The sequence below is a fragment of the Pinus tabuliformis genome, chromosome 4_2 (genome assembly GCF_031772625.1).
Source record: "Pinus tabuliformis cultivar Carrire ecotype Pingquan chromosome 4_2, CPIR1, whole genome shotgun sequence".
NCBI classification, from domain to species: Eukaryota; Viridiplantae; Streptophyta; class Pinopsida; order Pinales; family Pinaceae; genus Pinus; species Pinus tabuliformis.
The window spans coordinates 956,318,424-956,331,453 of NC_142304.1; the positions used below are offsets into that span (position 1 = coordinate 956,318,424).

Genomic DNA, 13,030 nt, shown 5'->3' on the forward strand with positions numbered 1-13,030 from the left:
TTCTCTTTGATTCTAAAAGGTCCTATAAATCGAGGTGGTAACTTCATACCTTTCTCAAATTGAATAGTGTTAGGAATAACTAAAAATAAAAACAAACTCGATCCGCCACTTTAAAACTTTGATCAGTACTAGGTGTATTAACATAACTCTTTTTCCTATCTTGTGCTTCCTTTAAACTTCGTTGAATCTATCTTACCTATTCCTCCATTTTTTTTTTTAAACAAACCTATCGTGACTATTACTGTGTCTTCCATCCTTTCGTTGACTCAATGGTGTTCTGCATGGCCTCCCATATAGAGCTTGGCAAGGAGGCATCCTAATTGAATTGTGGTAATTTATAGGACACTCTACTAATGATAAGTACCTTTCCCACCGAGTCTAATTATCCATGACATATCTTATAGGCATATATTCTATATTTCGATTTACTCTTTCAGCCTTTCCATCTATTTATAGACGATATGTAGTGCTAAGGTTTAACTAAGTCCCCAACACTAACTGCAACTTGTCCAAAATGTATATGTAAAGCGAGAGTCCTTATCAAAATGATCTTTGTGGGTAACCCATGTAGCTAGATAACTTCACCTATAAATACTCAAGCCAAAATGGGAGCAGTCTCCATGGAAAATTTTAGGGGCGAATTTTCGCCCTTGGGCGAAATTAAGGGGTTTTATATTTTTATTGGGCGAATATTTTGTATCACAGTACATTGTTACAAATAGCCTCAAATTTATTTTATAAAAAATTACGTATGGAGGTTAGCCCACCTTATTTTAAGGGAGAGAGTAAAAAAAGTAGATTTAGCCCTTGAAATTAGGAGTTACAACCTTCCATTCGCCCTAATTAATAGGTATTTATGATAGTTATTTCACCCTCCACATTCGGTGTAAAAAAGGTTTTTTTCTTTCATTTTCCCGTATTTCATGGTATTGGGGTTAATTTTGAGAAAATGACCTTATTTTTTGGAACAAATGGTCACAAAAGAATAATTCATTTTATTTAAAAATTCAAGTCTCTTATTTTCATGTTTATTTAAAGATTGAATAATGTTCAAGATTGCCATATGCCAAGTTTGCATCTGTTTAGTCATAATCATATAAAGAATAATGGAAAACATTTTTTTATATTTACTCCATAAGTCACCTTATATTTACGTGTAAATAAATAAAAATATAAATAAAGTGGAGTATGGTAAATAAATAAAACCTCTTTTTATACTTACTCCAAAGGTATGGTAAATAAATATAAATATAAATAAACTAGAGGTATGGTAAATATATAATACCTCTTTTTATATTTAGTCCATAACCTTCTTTTTATTTAAGAAGGCTCAAAAAAGAGGTTTTATTAAGTGAATCCTATGGGCCAAATACCATATTTATAAAAGAGGTATGGTAAATTAATAAAAATATAAATAAACGAGAGGTATGGTAAATAAATAAAACATTTTTTTATATTTACTCCAGAAGTCACATTATATTTAAGAACACTCAAAAAATGTGTTATATTTAGGTGAAGCCTATGGGCCAAATACCATGGGCCAAATTATTATTAATACCATGCAAAAAAAACATTATTAACCCTAATATTAGTATTAATAAAAAAAAGATGGCACATGGTATTGACCCATGGTATTCACGTGGAATGTAGGCTATTTAAAGGGGGGAATTAAACTAGCATAGATCCATCTTTACTCTGGATCTACTAAGCCCCGGGAGGGATCAAATATCGTGATATGCAAACTAGCATAGAGAAAAAATATTTGATCCTCGGGCTTGGTAGATCAAGGGTAAAAATGGATCTTGTAATTTAATGTCACTTAAACATTTTAATTTGGTTAAAAAAAAATCAATTATTAATTTTATTAATTTTTATAAATTACTAATAGTAGTTTTTAAGCTCCAGGTTTATGATAACCCATGGTATTGACCCATGGTAATATCATGGTATTCATGTGAGCATAGACTATTTAAAGGGGAAATTCTATCAGCTTAGATCCATCTTAATTCTGGGTCTACCAAGTGCTGAGAGGGATAAATAGATTTCATCCCTCCAAGAGTGGTAGAAGTGGAGTTAAGATGGATATAGGTTGGTTTTGTGCTGAGAGGGATAAATAGATTTCATCCCTCCAAGAGTGGTAGAAGTGGAGTTAAGATGGATATAGGTTGGTTTTTATGATAATGAAGATATTAAATAGACTTATGAAATTATATTATGAAAAACATCTTAAGGTGAATAGTTAAAGCTACATTTCGTCACTTCACAAAATTTAGTAAAAAATACCAATATCTCCATTAATATTGGTTTTTCTGATTTAACAAAAAAAAAATCAAAACAGTGAAATCTTATCACTCTTTCCGCATCACCCTCGTAGAAGAGAGATAATCAATGCCCAGATTTCCCACCATTTTTCAAACATTCTCAATATGATATCTTCATGAAAAAGTTAAGGTACTGATGTTGGATTAGTTGTTTGAAAAATACGCTGGTTTGTACAACCTTTCATCTCTTTGTTATTCTTAATTTGTCATAATGATCTGTAGGGGTTGGGCTAGTGCTTGAAAAATATGTTGGTTTGTACAACCTTTCATCTTCTCTGTTTTTCTTAATTTGCCATAATGATCTGTAGGGGTTGGGCCAGTGCACCATATTGTCCTAAAAGGCGGAGATTGTGCACCAAAAAGGAAATTCATCCACATGTTACAACGTTGTTAAAAAATGCAAGACGTATGAAGGTAGTGAATTATGCTAATAAGCAATTTAGATTGGGGTAGACACAATTAAATTTTATTATTTAATTGAATATTTCCAATTAAAATAATAATAAATCTATATGTATATATTAATATATTGATTAGAAGGCTTCTGACAATAGTCACTTCTTTCCATTAGATCCCCTTCAAGCATTTGGGATACCTACTACTTTCTTATATTATATAGTTGGGGCTTGCTACTTGTTGGTGTGTTGGGGTAAACAAAATGTGTTTTTTTTTTTATCTTGCAGTTGGAGTCTATGGAATAAGAAATAAATTTGATAGCTTGACAAAAGTGGTACAAAATATGTTTTTTTTTTATTTCATAGTTGGACTCTATGGAATAAGAAAGAAATTTGATAGCTTGAAAAAAGTGGTAGAGAAAAGATTAATCTCTCCTACCTTGATAGAACTGGTGGTCAAGATCAACACCTACAAGAACTTTGTTGTGGAATATTATCAAAAGTAATAGAAGGATATGAAAGAGTGTATAGTGAGAACCTTGACAAACATGGCCACTGAAACTTGCAACATTGTTTGTAGGAAGAGAAAATTATGTTTCTTTTTTCCAAACAACAATTTAATGAATATTTTTTCCTATTATCATATATGGTTTCATACTTTAACAAAACATTCGCCAAGACTTCACTTTTTATCATTCAATGAAAGATTTGCCAAGATCTTACAAGATTTTATAATTCAGTGATAGATTCGCCATGACTTTACAAGATAATATAATCTGGTGAGAGATTTGCCAAAAAATTTATATATACATATTATATTATTGATAAAATCGCCTCCCATTTTTCCTATGTATCATAGGGATTCACCCCTTTATTATACATATAAATTTAGGGTGGTTCTTAAAATTTTCCTTGGAAGTCTCTTAGACGATGTAGTTAGCCACCTAGAGATACCAAATACATGGCCAAAATAGAATATGTTAAGGTTGTTTCTCTAGGAAGAGAGCAACTCATCTAGGGTACATGTCTAACACATGTTTGGCACTTGTTTTGTTGTAGGATATGTGTCCCAACATGTCACTTGCCTGACATGTGGGACATGGACATGCCCCCTGGAGGGCTATGTCCTGTTACTTAGCTTGTAATCCTAAATCAATTAATAGTTTTTCCTTCCATTAATGTTACAAATGGGCAAGTACTGTTTGCACAAACTGATGAAGTGTAGTTACTTTATCCTATTCGTTGTTTTAAAGGCTTCAATTCTTTTTTTACTGGAACCATATTACTGAAATGACTCAAGTGCATGAGTTAAATTGTCCTTTATTTTAGTGTTGACAAACCGGGCTTCTGTCCTTTGATTATTCTAGAATGTAATATTCTTTGTCATTCATGTTATGTAGATTTGAGTATCTCTGCAGATGGATGCATTTTACTATTGAATGGAAAACAATGGTATTTACAATGTACTGAAAGTCGAGTTAATCAACTGCAGGACTCACCTGAGGAATTCATATTCAGAGACAGGGAAGCACTTGAGAGTGAGTATGTTAGTTCCAATCTTCATCATTGGATCGATTTAATATTTGGCTGCAAGCAATGTGGCAAGCCAGTTGTAGAGGTATCGTTCTTTTGTATGATCTATTCATGCGAATTTTGCATTGAAATTTAAAACAACATTTTTGTTTGTCCACATTTGATTCTCAAGCTCTGAATTGTTTCTTGGATAGTAGGCTGCCAATGTTTTCTACCATTTAACTTATGAAGGTGCAGTTGATATAGAAGCAATAAAAGATCCATTACAACGGGATGTTGTTGAAGGTCAAATTGCAAATTTTGGGTAGACACCTATCCAGCTTTTTCGGAAAAAACATCCTAAGCGAGGGCTACCCATGCCCATTGCCCATCCATTATACTATGCACTAGGCTCAATTACACTGACTTCACTAGTTTCTGCAAGCTTTCAAGAACCGACAATAATATTGTTTGTTGGTGTGATGGAGTCAACTGCTGCACTTGTAGACCAGGGCTTATCATGCCAGTCAAAATGTGGCTAACCTCACAATTACAGACTGGAGGCAACTTCACCTCTTCGTCTTCATAGGTTTTATAGAAAATCAATGCTTACAGAACTTAATTTTGGTTTCCCAATTGGATCTTATTTCAGAGCATGTTTCGCCAAAATAATATGAGTTATTCATTTCCCTGGTACCTAATAGGAGGTAAATGTGGATTGGCCAAATAGCATTGCTAGACAATTTGTTTGACGTCCTGTTTTATATTTACTATACTGAATAGTTGTGATGAAAGTCAAATATCTTATCAAATCTGATCTTATCAGTACACATTACTCTTGACAGGAACCATTTTTTTTTGGTATTGGTTCAAATCTTAGTATTCCTCATAAAATTGGTGGTCCCTTGGCTGAGAACCTTGAGCTTGGGACACAATGTTTTTCTACCCTACAAGTCTGGTCATCGCTTTCTGCTGAGTTGTGGAAATTGGGATAACAAATTCAGAGTTATATCTTTGAATTATGGATGCATGGTTCAAAGCATAAGGCAACACAAAGACCTGGTCAACTGTGTTTCAGGTTTTTGACAACTATAGTTTCTAGCAATTCTTCTGGACATTTTCGCCTACTTTATATTTTTAGAGTCCAGAGTACAACACTGCTTTTTCTCTGCCATTATTCTATGTCTGGGACCTGATCGTGTTTGTTAACCTAGTGATCTAGCTATGTGGTTCTCATGTATTCTTCAACTATTAATTTCTAACATCTTTTTCTTTTTTTTTTTGGAGTCCACAATGCAATATCAACAACAGCCATTAGCTAAAATGGGCAAAGCCTAGGCTTTTTATTCTCTAGGAGGATGGATATTTTGTACTTCTTTGCCTTGGTATCTGTTCTTAAGTGGGTGTTGGTTTGACTTGATTATTCTACATACCTACTTATGATGTCCATCAACCTACATTTTCTTCTGCTAGTTTATCTGAGTCCAAATGTTTGCTTCCTACAGGCTATTTTCCTGATTTTGTAGTTTCAGCTCAAGAGAGTGATCTCCCAAAATATCCACTGGCATATTAAAATTTTCTTTCTTAATTTCAGTGGCAATGGATGGGAGTATTATAGTTACTGGCAGCCATGATACAATAGTTATGGTATGGGAAGTTACTTCGCCTACTAGAGCTGTTAATAAGAAAGTCTGAGATGCACAAAATATCCCAGATCAGATTCGGAAGATCATATGTTATCAAACAACCCTTGCCACATTCCTTGTGGACATGATGATGTTGTCACTTGTGTAGCTGTCTGCGTGGAGCTTGACCTTGTTGTCAGTGGATCTAAAGATTCCAGTTGTATACTTTATGGCCTTGTAGGTATGTAAGGTCTATTTATCATCCAAATGGAAGTGCACTATCCAAGATGGTAGTATCACGACATGGTCAAATTGTATTATATTCTAATGATGATCTGAATCTACTTCTTTACTCAATCAACGGGAAACTTCTTGTAACTTCTGAAACAAATGGCCGTATTAATTGCATGGAGCTCAGTAGTTGTGGTGAATTCTTAGTTTGTTCAGGGGATAAAGGACAGATAATATTACGATCCATGCATTCACTTGAAATTGTAAGCCGATATGATGCAATGTGAAAAGTTATTTTGGCCTCCTCGTTTATTCATTAGAAACTCCCCAGCAGCGTAAGAGTAGTCTTCTTCAAAACATTAAATCAAGGACGTTTGCAACAGGGTAACTAAGTTGGTGATTTATGGATTCAACAACAACATAGAATGGCCAGCTGAGCAATGGCCTATAGTTGCTTCAAGTCTTTTATTTCAAAATATCAAATCACAGGCATTTGCAGCACAGTGTAGCTAAGTTGGCAAATCAGTTTTGGAGGGATAAAATGGATCCAACATTCAACATACATTAGACCAACGAATCCATTGCTTACAATCGCTTCAAGTTATTTTATCAAGTTTCAAATCTCAGGAGTTTCCATGGTAACTATGTTGGCAGCTTTGTTCTCAAGTAATACAATGGATCCAACATCCAAAATACATTGGTCATTTGAGCCATGATTCATAGTTTCTTCAAGTCCTTTTTTTTTCACATTTGTTTTCTCACATGAATTGTCACATGTTTGATTAGTATGGTGTAGATGGGCATTTATTTCTGATGTTATTTTAACAGCAGATGATTTCCACATGCCTTGGTTTACTCATGCAATTTCCATTCAAAAGAAAAAATACAACTCAAGTGAATCTCTTATTCTAATGCACTAATGTAAATATTCGTTTAAAGATTGGTTGATGTACAAGATACCAAAATGTGACAGATATATACAACCTTAACTAACATTATAGTTTAGTTTTGGTTGAGAAGGTCATTTTTCAGAACGTCATCTAGTTCCTTCCCTGGCTATTATTATTATTATTATTATTTTGTAAGCTTGGTAGTACCTTCTCATTTTCGAGTTTTTACATGTCCGTTATTCACCCCATTTCTGGGGAGGGTAGCACAAGAATCGAACCCAAGATCTCCGGTTCGGTGAGACTTCATTTCCACGGCCATTGCCACTTGAGCTACCCCATGCGGACATTATTATTATTATTATTATTATTATTATTATTATTATTATTATTATTATTATTATTTTATTTATTTATTTTAATTTGTACTTGATCCTTGCAGAGGTGGAACTACAACATGTTTTGAAAGGTTCATAGATTGATACATAAATGTGCCTTAAGACCGCCTAACTTGGTATTGGAAGATTAGCATAAGCTTTGAAAAGGACAAATAAGTGACCATGCTACATAAATTCAGTCTACATAGTGAAATTATTTTGAGGACATTGGCAAGGAAGAATGATTCGGCTACCTTTTGTATCATTCCAAGTGAAAATAGAACTGGAATGACTTGCTGAGCTGCTGCGTGATGCCTGAAAATTAATCTAGATACTTGTGACAATTTAACAATCAGTTGTACAATTGTCTACTATAATTTATTGCCAAATTCTACACATTCTTTTAATCCAGGGTGCAAGTATGTCTCTATGTCTTTGGTTAGCATTTCAAACTCTAGTTGGGGTGCATGTGTATGGAGATTTGTATTACGTGGATTTTTTTATTTTTTTTACTCCTATCTTGTTTAGGAATTCTCCTAGACGTTGGAGGTTGTACACTATTGTCTAACAAGTTTTCACCCTTATTTAAAAACAATCTTGCAGACTAGAGAAGAAAGTCAGCAATCTTTGCAATTGATGTAAATATTAATTCTTTGAAGTCACAAGAAACTTCAAATCTGGCCAAGTTGTTGCTGTTATAACCATTGGATTGTTTATATGAAGTTCTCACTGATCAGAATTGTCCATCATATCTGCATTTTCAATAGATTTTTCTGACAAGGTAAAGTATAAAACTAAAGTGTTGTTCTACATTGGCAAGGATAATTTTAGGGGCGAATGTTCGCCCTTTGGCGAAATTAAGGGGTTTTAAATTTTTAGTGGGCGAATATTTTGTATCATAGTACATTTTTACAAATCACCTCAAATAGCCCACCTTATTTTAAGGGAGAGGGTAAAAAAGGTAAATTTAGCCCTTGAAATTAGGACTTACAACCTTCCATTTGCCCATTTTCAAGAATAGGTTTTATTTAAGTGAATCCATTCGCCCATTTTCAAGAATAGGTTTTATTTAAGTGAATCCTATGGGCCAAATACCATATTTATAAAAGAGGTATGGTAAATTAATAAAAATATAAATAAATGAGAGGTATGGTAAATAAATAAAACATTTTTTATATTTACTCCATAAGTCACCTTATATACATGTAAGGGTGTAAACAAATAAAAATATAAGTAAAGTTGAGGTATGGTAAATAAATAAAACGTCTTTGAGGTTTTATTTAAGTGAATCCTATGGGCCAAATACCATATTTGTAAAAGAGGTATGGTAAATTAATAAAAATATAAATAAACCAGAGGTATGGTAAACAAATAAAACATTTTTTTATATTTACTCCATAAGTCACCTTATATTTACGAACACTCAAAAAATGGGTTATATTTAGGTGAAACCTATGGCCAAAATACTATGGGACAAATACCATGGACTAGTTTGTTATTAATACCATGAAAAAAACCATTATAATAAAAATAAAAATGGCACATGGTATTGACCCATGGTATTCACCAAAATGGCACATGGTATTGACCCATGGTATTCACCTGGAATGTAGCCTATTTAAATGGGGGAATTAAACCAGCATGTAGCCTATGCTAAGATTCACTAGGACTTTACAAAGTTTTATTATTTAGTGAAAGACTCGTCAAGATCTTACAAGATTTTATAATTGAGTAAAATATTCGCCATGCTTGGTGAGAGATTCGCCAAAAAATTATATATACATATTATATTATTGATAAAATCACCTTCCATTTTTCCTATATACCATGGAGATTCGCCCATTTATTATATTTATAAATTTAGGGGGGGTTCTTAAAATTTTCCCTGTACATTGGACTTTAACGTGCAGATTTTTACTTTATAAGATGCATTGATTACAAGTCTTGATACTCATGCAGGTTAATGTTATGTGAAAAATTAATTGGATCATTTTATGTCTGAGGATGGATGGAAGGGTAGATTCAACAATCATCAAACCTATCAATAAAGCAGATGTGCACAGAATATGTTCTGGACAAGTTATTCTAGACCTTTCAAGTGCTGTTAAGGAACTTGTAGAAAATAGCTTGGACGCAGGAGCAAGCAGCATTGAGGTTAAACTAAAAGAGTATGGAGGAGAATCCTTTGAGGTTGGAGATAATGGTTGTGGTATTTCACCTGACAATTATCAGAGTGTGACTCTCAAGTATCATACTTCCAAGATTTCAGCTTTTTCTGACCTGCAATCATTGACTTCCTTTGGATTCTGAGGAGAGGCACTAAGTTTACTTTGTGCTTTGGGAGATGTGACCATTGTAACTAGAATAAGGCATGAAAATGTTGGTACACAATTGACAATTGACCATTCAGGTCTGATTTCTTCCCAGAAAAGTATGGCACGTCAGATTGGTACTATTGTTACAGTGACAAAATTGTTTTCATCTTTGCCTGTAAGGTATAAGGAGTTCAGTCGAAATATTCGTCGAGAATATGGCCGACTTCTGTCCCTATTACATGCTTATGCTCTTATTGCCACAGGTGTCCGATTTGTCTGCACTAACGTGACAGGAAAAAATGCCAAGAATGTGGTTTTAAGAACACAAGGAAGTGGTTCCATCAAGGATAATATAGTAACAGTTTTTGGTACCAAGACACTTGCATGTTTAGACCCTTTAGACATATGTGTCTCAGATGGATGTCATCTTGAAGGATTTCTGTCTAAGCCCGGATCTGGAAGTGGAAGGGCTTTAGGAGATCGACAGTTTGTCTATGTGAATGGTCGCCCTGTGGACATGCCAAAAGTGACGAAACTTTTGAATGAGCTATACAAATCTTATAACTCTCAGCAATACCCTATGGTCATCTTAAATTTCATCCTTCTCACTACAACATATGATGTGATTGTAACTCCAGACAAAAGAAAGATATTTCTTCATGATGAAGGTCTTCTTATGTCTACTCTAGGAGAGTCCTTAGAAAAATATTATGCTCCTAATAAATATACTTATGCTATTGATAACTTTGAAAGTGACTCGCAGTTGAGGCACACATGCAGCCCATTGTTACCATCACAGAATGCAGAATATAGGGAGAAGTAGCCACATGAGAATACACAATGGGAAAGAGGCGGTTGGCTCATGTCTCCCACAGCAGTGACGAAGAAGATGATAACAACATTCCTGCTTCTGATCCCACTGCAAAACCCACTTCAGAAAAAGAAAAGGAGAAATAAAAAGAAGAGGAGAGATCAAAGGGTAGCGGCGAAGACCAAGGTCTGGACCTGAGACCCTTTGGAGAACCCATTAGAAAATCCGGCAGGGGACGAGGCATCACGGTACATTTTTCTGCATTTGAGCTCGATGGAAGTCGATATGAATTGGAGGACCCTGTGTTGGTAACCCCAGAAGAGAAAAGAATTGAGAAGCCATATGTTGCTATAATAAAGGATATAAAGCAAGCAAAAGATGGCTCTCTTGCTGTTGTAGGCCAATGGTCTTACCGGCCTGAGGAAGCTAAAAGGAAAGGGGGAGGAAGCTGGCAAGCACGTGATGCACGTGAACTATTTTATAGTTTCCATCATGATGAAGTGCCTACAGAATCTGTTATGCACAAATGTGTTGTGCACTTTATTCCACTAAACAAGCAACTTCCTCCCCGCACAAAGCATCCAGGCTTTATTGTGCAACAGGTTTATGACACAGTTGTAAGAAAACTTTGGAAATTAACTGACAAATATTATGAAGATTCGAAGCAGAAAGAAATTGATTTGCTAGTGAAAAAAAAAACTCGCAAGGCTTTGGGAGAACTCCCTGATGTTGAGTCAGATGAATTTGCCCCTGATCTAGAGGAGTCTGAAATGAACAAAAGACAGGTTCAAAGGAAGACTGTGACACCTATAAACACACTTAGAGATGAAGATGCAACAGGGAGATCAAAACTGTTTGGAAAAGCAGAAACACCAGGAAGCTCTATGAATGATGGACAGCGGGGAAATGCTTCTGAGACTTATACCATTCTGTTGAATCAAAATGTACTAACTGGAGTGAAGTCACGTGATAGATGGTTGGAGAAAATCATGGAAGGGGTGAAGCATATATGCAGTTTAAATAGATGGATAGATTCTCAAGACAAAATGCAAGAAGACACTGAAGTGAAAGATGTTGATGCACACATGCAGCCCATTTAAATAGGGAACTTGAAATGCAAGATTTCTGAGTTCATGATCTGATTATTCGGATGAATATTGTTTACTACTTCGATGACATGATAGGAAAGATGCTAGGATGGGGATATCAAGAGGGTACTACTTGCTTTGGTTTTGGCTATGACCTTTGATAAAGTAACCAGCTTCAAGGTCCAGATTTTGAACCTAAGTTCTGATACCACATGTAAGGTCCCCTCCTAGGGTCCTCTACCAGATCTATATTCTCTAATTTTACATGAAATAAAAGGGCAATAATTTATTTCTGACAAGGCATTTAAACGATGATAATTTACCATTTAAAATGTAATTCCTACAATTTAAATAGTGAACATTTCATTTCAATCACTTACATGAGTAATATATGCATAGAGGAATACCTGTACCGATATCCCGGTGGAGATGCCTTTGAGTTGCTGCTCCTGCTGGAAATCTCCTCCTAACTACCGACTGGATTTACCTCCCAGGCAACTAGGAAGTAGTTCCTAGCCCAAGAAACCTCCATAGGTTCCCTAGCCCTCCGAGCCTAAGTCCAACCAGATGTAGTGTGTCCAAGATGAATAATACTCCCTTCTCTCTCTCAAACAATTCCTCCAAAACCACATCCAAACCAAAACCAAAAGCAAGACCAAGGATCCCCCTTCCTCCCCTAATCCTTCCCCTTTTATGCCCCTCCTTCTATTCTCCACCTCAACCACCTCTCATTAATGTCATAACTTCTCCCTCATCCTTACATTTGACTTCTCTTCTCCCAAGTAAACATGAGAGGACATTTGGGAATGTGAGATGAATATAAAATTGGGTAATTAATTAGAGAGGACCATTTCTTCTCCCAAGTAAATATTTTTTGGATGAGAGATGAATATATAAATTGGTAATTAATTGGAGAGGACCATGTCTTCTCCCAAGTAAATGTGAGAGGACATTTTGGGGATGAGAGATGAATATATAAATTGGTAATTAATTGGAGAGGACCATGTCTTCTCCCAAGTAAATGTGAGAGGACATTTTGGGGATGAGAGATGAATATATAAATTGGTAATTAATTGGAGAGGACCATGTCTTCTCCCAAGTAAATGTGAGAGGACATTTTGGGGATGAGAGATGAATATATAAATTGGTAATTAATTGGAGAGGACTATGTCTTCTCAAAATTTAAAAATTTGGGGAGGTAAATTGGGAATAATAACAAAATTTATATCAGTACCAAATTTACAGTTTCACCAATGTAGGTATGTACCAATATTTCTTGATAATTATAAGTCCATATTTTAAGAAAATTTAAACACTTAGTAAAATTTGCAGGATAAGATTAAATAGGGCATTATAGATGACAGTGGTTCACAAGGATGTCAGATTCGATGAGGAGAAGGCCATGTGAGTTTCCCTTGAGAGGGATCTTGAGCTACATGCGGATGAGGAGCTTTGAGCTCCTAAGGTT

General features: G+C 34.9%; 1 pseudogene; it reads left to right on the forward strand.

Annotated features, from left to right (window-relative positions):
• Window positions 1-9,324: 9,324 nt before the first annotated feature.
• LOC149172818 (DNA mismatch repair protein PMS1 pseudogene) lies at window positions 9,325-11,574 on the forward strand (annotated as a pseudogene).
• The last annotated feature ends 1,456 nt before the right edge of the window (window positions 11,575-13,030 follow it).